The 12655-nt window shown below is 47.1% G+C and overlaps 1 protein-coding gene and 1 long non-coding RNA gene across 2 annotated transcripts in view; one reads left to right on the forward strand and one right to left on the reverse strand.

Moving 5' to 3' along the window:
• Positions 1–12655, reverse strand: part of CALCR (calcitonin receptor) — a 128672-nt gene that overhangs the window by 68288 nt on the left and 47729 nt on the right. The window lies entirely within an intron of this gene.
• On the forward strand, positions 228–12536 carry LOC141495114 (uncharacterized). Its single transcript, XR_012470671.1, has 4 exons — positions 228–504; positions 8057–8190; positions 11706–11860; positions 12466–12536. It is a non-coding gene; the product is annotated as an uncharacterized LOC141495114 (long non-coding RNA).

Consider the following 12655-nt stretch of genomic DNA (forward strand, 5'->3'; position numbering starts at 1 on the left):
GGAGGAGGAAACTGAGGCTTGCTCAAGGTCTGAGCACCAGAACTCAGTACTTTGAGTCTCAGTTAATTGATTGTTAGATCAAACATTAGACCATTTTTGTGTTTAGCATGTTTCTCCATCTGAATGGGCATGGGCAGGGTGGGTGGGGCAGGGAGGTAGCAGAAAGACCTAAGGGTGCAGGAGCCTTTGGCTCTGGGTCAGCCGAGGGACTACTGGCAAGTCTCTAGGCCTCAGATGGGTCCTCTCTGAATGAGGATAAGTGATGTTAAGTACTTCCTAAGTCTATTGACTGTGCCACAGGCCTCATCAATCCTCCTCTGGGGCCCCAGTCTCCTAGGACAGTGATGTGACTGCGGATAAGCAGGTCTGGTCTTTGATGAAGATGGAGAAGAAAGGGAGCAAGCATTTAATCAATCCTACTCTGTACCAGACCCTGAAATAAGATGTATGAAGCATCTATGAGTCATCTCCAGTGGGAAGAAATGATGGAATGGAACTAAACAGGTCAGGAGGCAAAACTGAGGTCAGACAGGTTTGAATTGGAGGAGGGGGAAGGGAACAAGGACTTCGATAATGCCTACTCTGCTAAGCGATTTACAAATGTGATCTTGTTGCAATGACCCCATGAGGTGGGTGCTTTATTATATCCATTTTACATTTGAGGAAACTGAGGTAGAGAGAGGTAAAATAACTTACCCAGGCTCATATAAAAAATGTGTCTGAGGCTAGACTGAAACTCAGATCTTCCTGACTCCAGGCCCAGACCTCTCTCTGCTGAGCCACCTGGCTGTCTCCATATACTGTGCAGAGACTGAGGAATCAATGCTACTGAGTTGATGGCTGGTCCCCAGAGAACAAAAACTGAATGAATTCCAGGCCAGTGGTGCATTTATGTCCTGGAGTCATCTCAAGCTCAATACTGACCAAAGAGAACTCTTCATCCCCCTCCTCTTTCCAGTCATTCTCATGGGTTACTGCCACCATACCCCAGGCTCAGTCTCAGGGTTAACCTTGAGCCTCACTCATATTCCAAAGAGCTAATCTATGGCCAAGACCTGTAATGTCCCTTACATCAGTCCTCTCCATTCACTTAGCTAACCTTTTTCTTTAAGCCTTCATCATTCCTGTTTGGACGACTACAATATTCTCCTAATCAGTCTCCTTGAATCTTTACCCACTTCTATCTGCCTTTCCAATTAGCATCTAAAGGAATTTTCCTCAAGTATAGGTCACTCGCACACTCAAAAGAAACTCTAGTGGCTCACTATTGCCTCCAGGATGATTGACTTGGAGTTTAAAGTTCTCTAGAACTTTGCTCTAACCCCAACTCTAATTCCAGACTTAACTCCTACAGGTCACATTTTGGCCATTCTCTTCATTTGTTGCTTTCTGAACTTGAAAATCTGTCTCTTTACTTCCATGCTTTTGTAAGATTATCCCCCTGCCTGAAATGTGGGTACATGTTGGCTCCCCTTCTCAGAATGCTTCTCTTCCTTCAAGGGCACCTCCTGCATGAGGCCTTCCCTGGTTCCTCATGTAATTGGCTCTCTCCCGCTTCCTGTTATCTGCATGCATGTTGTATTTCCTCTGGTACGATGTAAGTTTTTTGATGCCATAGATGGTTCCATTTTGTCTTTGTAGTCTCAGGGCCATTATTGAATTGCAGACAACCTACTTTCTACCTTCACCGCCTTGGATTGGCATTAGATTGAATTTCTCATGAAGAAAGTCAGACTTCTGGTTTGTGGACCTGGAGTGAAGCTGCTGGTCTCCCCAGTCTCTGCAAGAGGAGAGTAAGGAAATGGCGAGTGTTGGGGGTGGAGAGGAGGGGTCTTTTATCCAGTGGAGTGGCCCTAAAGAGATGGGAAAACATAGAAAATGGGTGATAGAAGCCCTTCTCATTCCTCCTTCCCAGTCTTCTCCAAAGATACTCCATTTTCTGGCTGGGAAGATGGTGGGCATACTGCCAGTAATTTTATTCTAGTAACCTTCCTCAGGAGTCCATGGCCAGCAATTCTCCAGGATGAATCTTAGAAATCCGACAGAATGCTCCCTTGGCGCAGTTATCACATTGTGTCCTAGTGCACAGCGGGGTCTGATGGGCTTAATCAGAACAGATACTTCTCAGAAGCAGCTGCTTTTTGCCTCTGGTATAAGGCTTGCAATTATTTCATTTTAATGTATGCATTTGTCTACTTGGGCCCCAGACAGGTCGAAGGCACAGAGATTCTGGGGAGTCCAGTCATCTTACAGGCAGATTCTGATGTTCTATGTGTCCCTCTGGGCCTTTGTGAATTGCTGGGGTTAAAATCTCTACCCACTGCTTTCAATCCCCAGCTAGGCTGATTTTCAGTCCCCAGTCTCAGCCTTTCTTATTGGGTCTGGTCCCTTGCCAGTTTAGAAGGATTGGCCAGAGCCTTCAAGACCTTTGGGTCTCCTGTACACCACAATGAGACAGCAGAGCATAAATATATTCAAAAACAAAAAGGGATTTTAATTTTCTTCTTAATTAGTTTTGCCTGAAGAAAATAATCAATGGAGTCATATTTAGAGATTAATTTTATTCTTATTGGCAATCTTCTCTTCTTATCCCAAAGCATTCCTGAAAATCATGTGATAGTAACAGAGATGAACCCATAACTCACCTGCCCCCCACTCTTTAGGTTTCTTCAGCCTAGAATTGTGCCCAACACATAGAAAGCTCCTAATAAATGCTTATCGATTAGTTTAACATCCAAAGTCCTTTTGACTTGTTTCCTTTCTCCATTTTTAGGATCACTGCATATTGCTTCCCTTTACATGTTAATTTCCATCTCTCACCTCTACACGTTTGCATAGTCTGTCTCCCCATGCCAGAAACACTTTCATCTTCATCATTCCCAAGACCAAATCTCATTACCAGAGAGAGACCAGTTTCTCAGGCTGTTTGCTCAAACACTTGGGGATATTGGGGAATACCAGAGTCAACACTGAGGAAAGTGCTTACTTGCCAAGAAATCTCTAGTTTGCTCCCTGTAGGCCAACCTGGGGTCACAGTAGATCTCTGACATTTTTGTCTCCCCCATTCCTTGAATTCCATCATCTCCTTCTTTCTTCTGGAAGGCAAATAAGCACTTGTCTATTCTAGGAGAATGCCTAAGAGAGGTGAACATCGGTGGTTGACTCCTGGTCCAATATCTTGGTAAGCTGGGGCTCAGGAGACCTGCCTGTCCTGAACTCTGGGGAGTCCACGTGGGTCCCAAGAGCAGCCCTGGTCCAGATCCTGCAGCAGCCCACCAGCCCTTCTCCGGGTGATGACATCCCCATGGCAACTGCTTTAGAAAAAGATTCATTTTTCTACTCTTGAAGTGGAGCCAAAGCTGGCCAGGAAGCTGCCCACTTTCCAAAATCAGCATATCTTTGTTTTTCTGACTGCTGCACTTTTTTCTCAAGTTAAAAAAACACCAAAACCCCAGTTCTGCTCTGGTTTGGAGAGTCCCCAGGCTGGGGCTTCCCATTAAGAGCAATCTGGAAAAGAGAACAGAATTGGACCATTGCCATCCAACAATGAGGAAATGAGGCTGTGTAGTGCAGTGATGAGTGCAGAACTGAACTGAGTGGCAGAGCCCTGTAATCCAAGGCTTGTTCTGTGACGTTGGGTAAGTCCCTTAGCCCTGGGCCTTAGTTTGGGTTGGAAGATTTGATGAATTCATTCCAAAGGAGAACATGAAAACCATTTTGCACCCCAAGCCTTTGAGTATGGGAATGTCAACCTGGTTTGTGACTCCATAGAAGATCCTGAAGGTCCAAGTCTCAAGACCCTTATCTCCCCACAGTCCCTCCTCAGAAGATGCCTCCACTCCTAGGTGGAGCAGTAACCAGGGCTGGAGTTCCATCTCTGGCATCGCAACTTGCAACATGATCGTGGGCCTGTCATTGGCTCCTCCCAGTCTCAGTTTACTCATCGGTCATAATAGCATCTGGCTCCCAAGTTGGTTGAGAGCACCAAATGGGCTAAGCCATGGCAAAGCTCTGGACATAGGCTCCATGAACTCTGAGTGTTAGTTCTAGAATTTTCTTCAGCCTCAGTAGGTTCCATTGCAGAGGCACTGCTGAAGTACAAAAGGAAATACAAGGTGAAGAGTGGAGGGTCTTTGCAGGTGGATTTTGTAGGGAAGGATTGATTTGGCCTTTGCAGGATGTCTCCACTGGAGTGCCTCAGGGATTCCACCTTGGTCCTGGGTGCTTCAATATCATTTCAGTCAGTCATTCAGATAATGGCCTGATAGGTCTAGGGCCAGAGCCAGACTTTCCTGTCCAGGTTCTGCATCTTTCTAGGATAGATTTCTTATTTAAAGGCACATTTCTCCTTTCCACACATACCAGACCCTCCATGGGCCCCAGGTCTGGTATGCTTTCTCTCCTCATCTCTGCCTCCTGATTTCCTTTGGGTCCTGATCAAAATAGTACCTCCTACAGGATGCCTTCCCTGACTCTCTCCCTCCTCCCTTCATATTACCCTCATCTACTTCCACAGTCTTCTTTGAATATGGTTATTTATGACCAAAAGCTCCTCATGGGTAGGACCCTGCTTTTTCCCTTTCTTTATATGGGGAGGGGCCAAAGACACAAAATTTGCCCTAATGGAAGTTCTGAGTGAGAGAGGGAAGGAACTCACTCCTGACTGGGGTCAGGGTCTGAAGCAAAAGGAAAGAATAGGGGGCAGCTAGTTGGCACAGTGGATAGAGCACCTGTCCTGGAGTCAGGAGTACCTGAGTTCAAATCAGGCTTCAGACACTTAATCATTACCTAGCTGTGTGGCCTTGGGCAAGCCACTTAACCCCGTTGCCTAGCAAAAAAACCTAAAAAAAGGAAAGAATAGGATCACTTTCAGGAACTTGCAGACCAGCTTAGAAGAGAGAGGGTTTGGTGGGAACCCCATGAGAAGAGGGGTTAATGAGCCACTTAATGAAAGCAGCTGATTGACTGCCCAGGTGAAGACCAGATTTTTCCCATATATGGAAGTGACCCAGACACTGACTTCACAAGGATGCCCACTCAATCTTCTCTAAAGCTGTCAAGTCAGAACATTGTTACAATCATGGGAGGGTCTTGGCAGATTTCTTGGGGATTGTTTTCTCCATCACCACAGCTTTGTGAAGAAGATCAGGGGGACTCAGAGGACAGCAAGCTTCATTGAAGTCACCTATGTGATGTGGCACCCAAGAAGACTGATATCTTGGGCTGCATTCCAGGAAGAAGGGCCTGGCTGGTCCCACTGGTCTCTGTCCTGAGCCTGGCATCCTCTTCCCTTCCAGGAGTCATGTGTGGGGAAGGCTGTGATAGGTGAGAGAGCCTAGGGACACTAGACTTGGAGAAGTGAAAGCTCACTCTGCTTGGGCCCTGAGGCATCAGGAAGTCATCCTAACAGTGCCAGGTGTTAGTTGGTGACCCTGCTGGGAGGGGGCTGCCTGGGGAGGAGGTGAACTACACACTGCTGGAGATCTCCATTTTCCCCTATAGCCCAACAAGTCAAAAGAGATTGGGAAGGTCCCTGATTGGAGCAGGGTGGAACTGTTTCCCCATGGGGTCACCTGGGGCAAGGACCAAGGATCTGGAGGTCCCAGCTACCTCCTAGGGACTCTAATTCAGAGACATGATTTGGGAATCCAGCCCTCCTTTTTGAGGTTTCTCTAAGCGGTTCCCCTTTCCTCCTAGGGCCCCTGACCATTCACTCTTTCCTCCCAATGCTGGAGACAAAAATAGATGTTAATGTTCTGTCCCAAAGGCACAGGGTCCAGGGAAAAAGGGAAGTGAGTGTGGTCTCCAACATGCTTCCCCACACTAAGGGAGCAGGGTGGGGGAGGGGAAAGACCCAAGGACAGGTAGGCCAGAGTCCCTTCAGGTGTGGCCTGGAACCAGGGTCCTCCCTTGAATGCATTGGGCCTGGGAAGGACAGGGGGTCTTGGGATGCCTGGGGGAGGGGTTCGAAGCCTGGAGAGCAGCCCAGGACACTCCAATGTTGGAAGGTCAGGGGTGGGTGAGGGCCTTCTCCACCTGGGCCAGTCCAGGTGACCACCTCTGATTTCTAGAGCCAGACTTTCCTGGTATTCACAACAAGGAAAAGGGAAAATCCGCCTTGGCTCCAACAGCCCAACCTGAGCAGCTGGAAAGACTTGTTTCCTCCCTCCCCCATTAAAAAGAGGAAGTCCTAGAGAATGGGTCTCCCTATCATCTCTTTCTCTGCCAGATGACTCCCCCCCAGAAGTCGTTGTCTACTGCCTCCCTAAAGACTTGAGAAAGCAAAGCTGGCTCTCCTCTTCCACAAACCACCAGCATCTGGCCAGAGAGTTAGTGGGGGAATGGCCCCATTCCCTGTTTATGGCCTAGCTTGTGGCCCCTGCTATGGGAGGGTAGAGGGGGAAATGTGAGGAAAAAGGGAGATCTATGATGGAGGGTAGGGGGAACTATGGAGAAGGAGGAAGGAGACCCATAGGGGAGGGGGGAGAATAGCAACCTATGGGAGAGGATGGAGGGGGAAGGAGGGAGAAGAGGTACTGAAAGGAGGGAAAAACTGGCAATTCATCTTGGTTGAAACCTGGGGTCAGATCACGGAGGGCCATGAATGCCAGATGGCATGTCTGTGAGGATGAAACACGAATTCCTCAAGCTGGCATTCCAGGCCTGTCCACTCCATCTGGAGCCCTGTTTCTAGATGGCTCAGTAAAGATGGTATGAATACTGCTCATTTCCTGCCTCCATGCCTCTGTCCCTGCCTGGAATTCCCTCCTTCTTGCTTCCACATCCCAGAATGGGGGCTTTCTCCTAAGACTGGCCCCAGTCCCTCCAGAGGAAGCCTTCCATGGTAGCCCAGAGGTTAGAGCTCCCTACAGTCTACAAGAACCTGCTAGAGACTTGGCGCTGACCTCTTGGGGAGTCTCCTGGGGCTCAGAGCTGAATGCTTTTGGTCTTTGCATGCCAGGACTCCTGCACAGGGCTTGGTGCTTAAATTGAGAAGGGGCAATCCCCTCCCCACTTCTTCTGGACACTGTCAAATGACAGGTCATCCCCAAAGCAGCAGAAGGGCTGAAATCTGCACTGGCTGAGGGAAGTCCCACCACAAACCCTGGATCCTCCAAGAATTAAGTGACCCACCCTTCTTTGTTAGTGCATGCCCCTGAGTACTTCACTGGTCTTGGAGGCAGTCAGAATGCAAGCCCAGATATACACTTGAAGCCTAATAGATGCTGCTGATTGGGATGGAGGGGAGCTGGATCCCTCATGGCCCTTTGGTATACCAGCTTCCCTGATCCTCCTGGGGTCCCCTGGCTTGAATAAACCTGACTGAAGTGGTCCATGTGCTATTGGTAGGAATATGTCCCTGAGAAAGATTTTCAGTGTTCTAGTCAGTGTGGAGAAGTGTCTAGAGGCCACCTAATCCTAAACCTGGGCCACTGGATCACACTCACCCCATTAACCAGAGAGCCAGGAGGCCCATCTTCCCAGCATCCCTCAGGGAAAGCAAGGAGAAGCCACCCCTGAACAGCTCTCTTCAGATATTACAGGCCAAAGGAAATGGCATCAGATCTCAGAGCAAGATGAGCTGAGAGTTTTGTACTCCCCCGAAGCTGAAGAAGTGAGCTCCCTGTCAGTGGAGGGCTCCACATCAAGACCTCATCCCGATGTGCAAGAGCTGCTTGGATGGGGAGGGTCAGCCTTGATTCCTCCAGGGTCCTGCCCTGCCCCTGGAGCACCTGGTAACAATCCGAGACTAGTCAAGGCTTCACCAGATTCAGGAGAGTCTCAGGTCCAGTCCCTGCAGAATCCCAGGGGGGCTGCCAGAAGGACTCTCACTGGCCCTGCTGCCCAGTGGGGTCTTGGAGATGAGAGGGTGAGATATAAAGAGGCCTTCAGGTGGACCTCCTCCTTTCTGCCAACCCACTGGGTGGTCCATGGGGAGGGGGCCTGAGGTAAAGTTGGCAAGTCCTTAAGGAATTCTGAAGCACCTGCCATCCCAGGCACAGAGCTGGTGTTGGAAATACAAGAGAAAAATGTAAGGTCAGTCCTTTTCCTTCAGGAGGAAGTTCCCAGTCTGAAGAGACATCATTCCTTCAACTATGTTCACACAGCATGGTGAAGGTCATCTGAGAGGGAAGGCACCTGTGTTAAGAGATGGGGAGGGGAACCCTGCTAAAGGAGATGCCTCCTAAGGTAAGACTGACTCCCAAGAGTCCAGCAAGAGTAGGAGAGGGGATTTCTCCCTTTCTCCTCCTTATGTGCTATCATTGATCCTGGTCCTGGACAAGTTCAAGGCTGCTGTTGTTCAAACTTTGTTTTCTAGGGGGACCAAAATATCATCATGATGAGGCTATATAGCGTGTCCAACTGTGGCTAATCGGAGGCTCTAGCATAGGTGGGATCCAAATAGGCCAACTTTCCACATCACATGATTCTATTTTGCTTATAGAGCACAGAGCCTTTTTTGATGTGGGCACACCATGCTGGACAGGCCAACACCTGTGTCTCTCCCATGTTCAATGTCCAATCCCAAAGTTCATCAGAGAAACCTTGCGAGTGTCCTTGTATAGCTTCTTCTGACCCCACTGTGAGTGCGTGCATCTGAACACTGTGGCCAGCCCATTGTAGTTGCCCTCTCTTTACAATGTTTGAATGCTCAGCAGCTTACCCTAAGAAAGGACCTCGGTGACTGAAGATCCCCCCTGCCAGGGGATCTTCAGAATCTTCCTAAGACAATTTCAATGGAAGTTTCAATTTCCTGGCATGGTGCTAGTAGACCATCCAGGTCACAGGCATAGAGCAATGACCAGGCCAACACCTCTTCTCTTTCTTTGCAGACACTGAACTAGCTCTGGCAACATATGTGTCAACCTCACTATCGATATGGATTTACCTGGAAAGTATACTTCCAAAATAAATGAACATCCACAGCATGCAAAACTTCTCCATTTGCTATAACCATTGGTTCCACATGGATAGAATAGTGGAGTGCTGCTGAGGGGAGAATCTTTTTTTTTTTTTCTATCAGACACTATACTGGAAATTCAAATACAAGAAAAAAGGCAATTTTTGCTTTTGAGAAGCAAACATTTTAATGGGGGAAGATAATATATAAAAGGATGTTGAGGAGGGGAGCCTGTAGGGCCATTGGTAGAGAGAGAGTCCCATTGGGGTTAGGCTGGAAAGAAAAGGAGCTATGGTTGACTTGGACCTCTTCCTTGGATGGAAGCTCTCAGACAAAGCAGCCATCAGAGGAAGAGGTCCACAGGTCTGGAAGGCTCTTCTAATCAAACCTGTCTTCTCTAAACTGAGGTTCTGTGGTAACCCCATTTGGAGTTTTCTTGGCAGAGATCTTGAAATAGTTTGCCATTTCTTTCTTTAGTAATTTTGCAGATTTGGAAATGGAGGCAAACAAAATTGAGTGATTTGCCCAGTGGCACTTACAATTAGAAAGTGTGTGAGGCTGAATTTGAACTCAGGGCTTTCTGACTCCAGGCTTGGCACTCTATGTACTACAGCACCATCTAACTGAGGAGGTAGGACTAAATGGTCTCCAGGATTTTTCCCAGTACTAAATTTCTGATATTTTACCAAAATCCAATGATAGATCAATTATCATGTAATGTAGCCACAGCTTGTGTTATGAAAAATAATCCGTAAACTTTTCTAAGAAGCAATACAATAGCTGAGGATCGGTGTACCGACGAGTGTGAACAGCATTACCTGAGAGGTCACTAATTTGTGAGCTGCCCCAATGGGCTTTGACCTTTCACCTTTGGGGCCTGGCATCTCTGCCTTAGTGCCACATTCATCCACATTCATGTTTTGCACAAATATGTGAAACAGTCAAATACAATGAGAATGGTAGAAACTAATAATGGGAAAACTCAACCCAATGTAGAGCCTGCTACCAACACAATAAGATCAGGAATAATTGACCAAAAATGTTGCATTTTTCAGGAGATGGTTTAAGCCTCCTCTGGTTCTGCCTCCTCTGAAATCCATGATCACAGAAGTGACTGAAGAGTCAGGAAGCCCTGAGTTCAAATGCTGCCTCAGATACTAACTAATAGTGTGACTTCTGTGGCCCTGAGCAGAGACAAGCTTTGTTCTAGGGTCTGACCTGAGGGTCAAAGTTAGCTTGCCACTCTTAGGTGTAAGGAACAGAAATTCTACCTGGTTAGATAGCATTGTCACACGTCCTGGGAGCACCTGGGCCATCAAGCTGGGAGATCTTGGACATCTGTCTGCATCAACCTGTAGAATACAAGCTCCCCACCCCCCATAAGGGCAAGGAGGGTCTTTTAGTCTGCTATAAATTCTCAGTGCCTAGTCTAGAGCCAGCATGGGAGCCTGGACTGTAGGATCTAGCATAGGGGACCTAGCATGGGGGACCTGGCATGGGGAGTCTTGCATGGGGACATAAGGGACCCAGCACATGGTGGAGCCTGGCAAAATCCCTGGCTGCACTTTCCCCATGGATCAGTGAAGGGATCTGGATTCTGATTGTATCAATCAAAAGATGATAATAATAAAATAATAATAATAAATATGATAATTATAGTTAGCTTTTAGGTAGTATTTTGAGGTTTACAAAATACTTTACAAATTTACTTTACAGTTCATTTGGTCTTCACAGCCCTACTATGAGGAAGGCATTATTCTTATCTCCATTTTAGGAATGAGGAAACTGAGGTTGAAGTTGGGACTTGGACAGAGCCACCCAGCTAGTTAGTATCTGAGGACCCTTCTCAGCATTTCCTGATGAACTTAGCAAGTCTGTGGGCCAGGACATGAACAAGACAGCTCAACTTTCCCAGGAAAGTTGGCTAGGCTTGAGGCCTCCTGGGAATGCTTCTCCTTGTGTGATTTTTACAGAGCCAAGCAGATTTAAGAGAATGCTGAGCCAGTGACAATGCCCGACCAGTGCTGACCCCCTGATTCCCAGGGCTCCTGTTAATGACCTTCTCCTTGTATTTACATACATGAGCAATTTCCCCCTCATTATTCAAAATTAGCACAAAGTCAGACATTCCCAGACCCTTGTCCCTTCTCTGCCAGATGTCCCCAACTGCTCCTTAGTTCTTTTTTCCAAGAAGAATTGGTTAGAGACAAATTCTGCCCTTTTCTGAATATGCAGCAAGATATGACAACGAAGGACCTGAGGCCTGGGGTGTAGGGAGCTGCCCAGATGGGATGTTTGGATGGATTCCCTCTCTGTAACTTTTCTAGTGGTGGGTATCAGGAAGACCCTGAGACAGAGTCAGGGGTGTCACCATCCTGGAGGACTACTAAGAGAGTAAATGTCCATGGAGTCAGTCTACTACAAATAATGGCTCTGGTGGAGCTCTTAGATGATCTGGGTCCCCATGATTTGGTATAGGAGTCTTCCCTGCACTCTCCATCTTGGCTCCCAATGGTTTAATTATCAACTCGACACCAATTATCCCAGCTGCAGGTCTTTCCCTGAGCTGCCAACCCCAACACCATTCACCTGTTGCCTACTTCTAAGGGGATGTCCCTCAAGTATAGTCCTCCCAGCTTGGCTGTCCCAAACCTTCCCTTCTTCCAAGATGGCAGTCCTATCTGTCCTAACCCTCTGACTCAGTCTTGTCCCTTTACCCCCTGCCCCTTTCAGTCATATTCACAGTCCTGTTGATGCCCTCACAATCTGGTTCCTGCCAGTCAAAGATTCCTTCCTTTCCTAGCTGCCCCATGACAACCAGAGGCACCAAGAGATTGGAAGGACAGGTCATGCCGAGGGCAACAGGATGAACCAGTGGATGACCCAGCATCAGCAACCACAAATCTCATAAGAGAAAAGGAATAAAGGATGTCGTCAGAAAAGCTTGGACCAGAGAAGGTGAGCCAAGAATAAGTGGCAGAGATAGGCAGACAGCCAACAATAGAGGTGTCTGCACAGTAGAGGGGAATCAGAAATAAGGCTCCCAAGAGTTGCCCAGGGTAGATAGGCATGCAATGAAATAAACCTTCACTGCTGGGAAAGGTCTCCATCTCCATAAGATCAGAAATCCAAGACTTTTAAAATCATTTTGAAACCTTAGCATACATACATTATTTAAAAATATTTTATCTTATTTTTGTTGATACCTTCTATTTTTATTATATTTATTTGTTTCCTTCCCTATCCCTTATAGTTGAGTCATCCTTTATAATTAATATAAAATAAAAAAATGGAGAAAAAAGAAGTTTAGTAAAACAGACCCAACAACCTCCCATCTTATATGGTTTTGTACAGTATGTCCCTCACCTCTGTAAAGAAGAATAGGCAAAGGAAAAAAAACTGATGACATGGAGAGTCACCCCAAAGGGGACAGGATTTGTGGGGAAAAAACTATAACATGGAATAACTGAAAGATGTTACTCCAGTCCTATACCATCATCAACATGAGGGAGCTGGGGCCAGTCAGCAGGCCAAACAGGATTTCTGTTTCTTTTTTTTTTCAGGTGATTTGACTATTGATCAATAGTCCTCTATCATCTAGATGAGAAACAGATTGCAAAGCAAGAGAGAATGGGATGACTTCTTCCCTTAGGGTGACAAGGAAAGGGCTGAACAAATCATAGGCTGTAGAGGCAAACTTCCTAGGCAGCCCCAAGTGAGTAGCCCAAAGGAGGAATGAGACAATACAACAGG

Source organism: Macrotis lagotis, chromosome 8 (genome assembly GCF_037893015.1).
Source record: "Macrotis lagotis isolate mMagLag1 chromosome 8, bilby.v1.9.chrom.fasta, whole genome shotgun sequence".
Taxonomy (NCBI): Eukaryota; Metazoa; Chordata; class Mammalia; order Peramelemorphia; family Peramelidae; genus Macrotis; species Macrotis lagotis.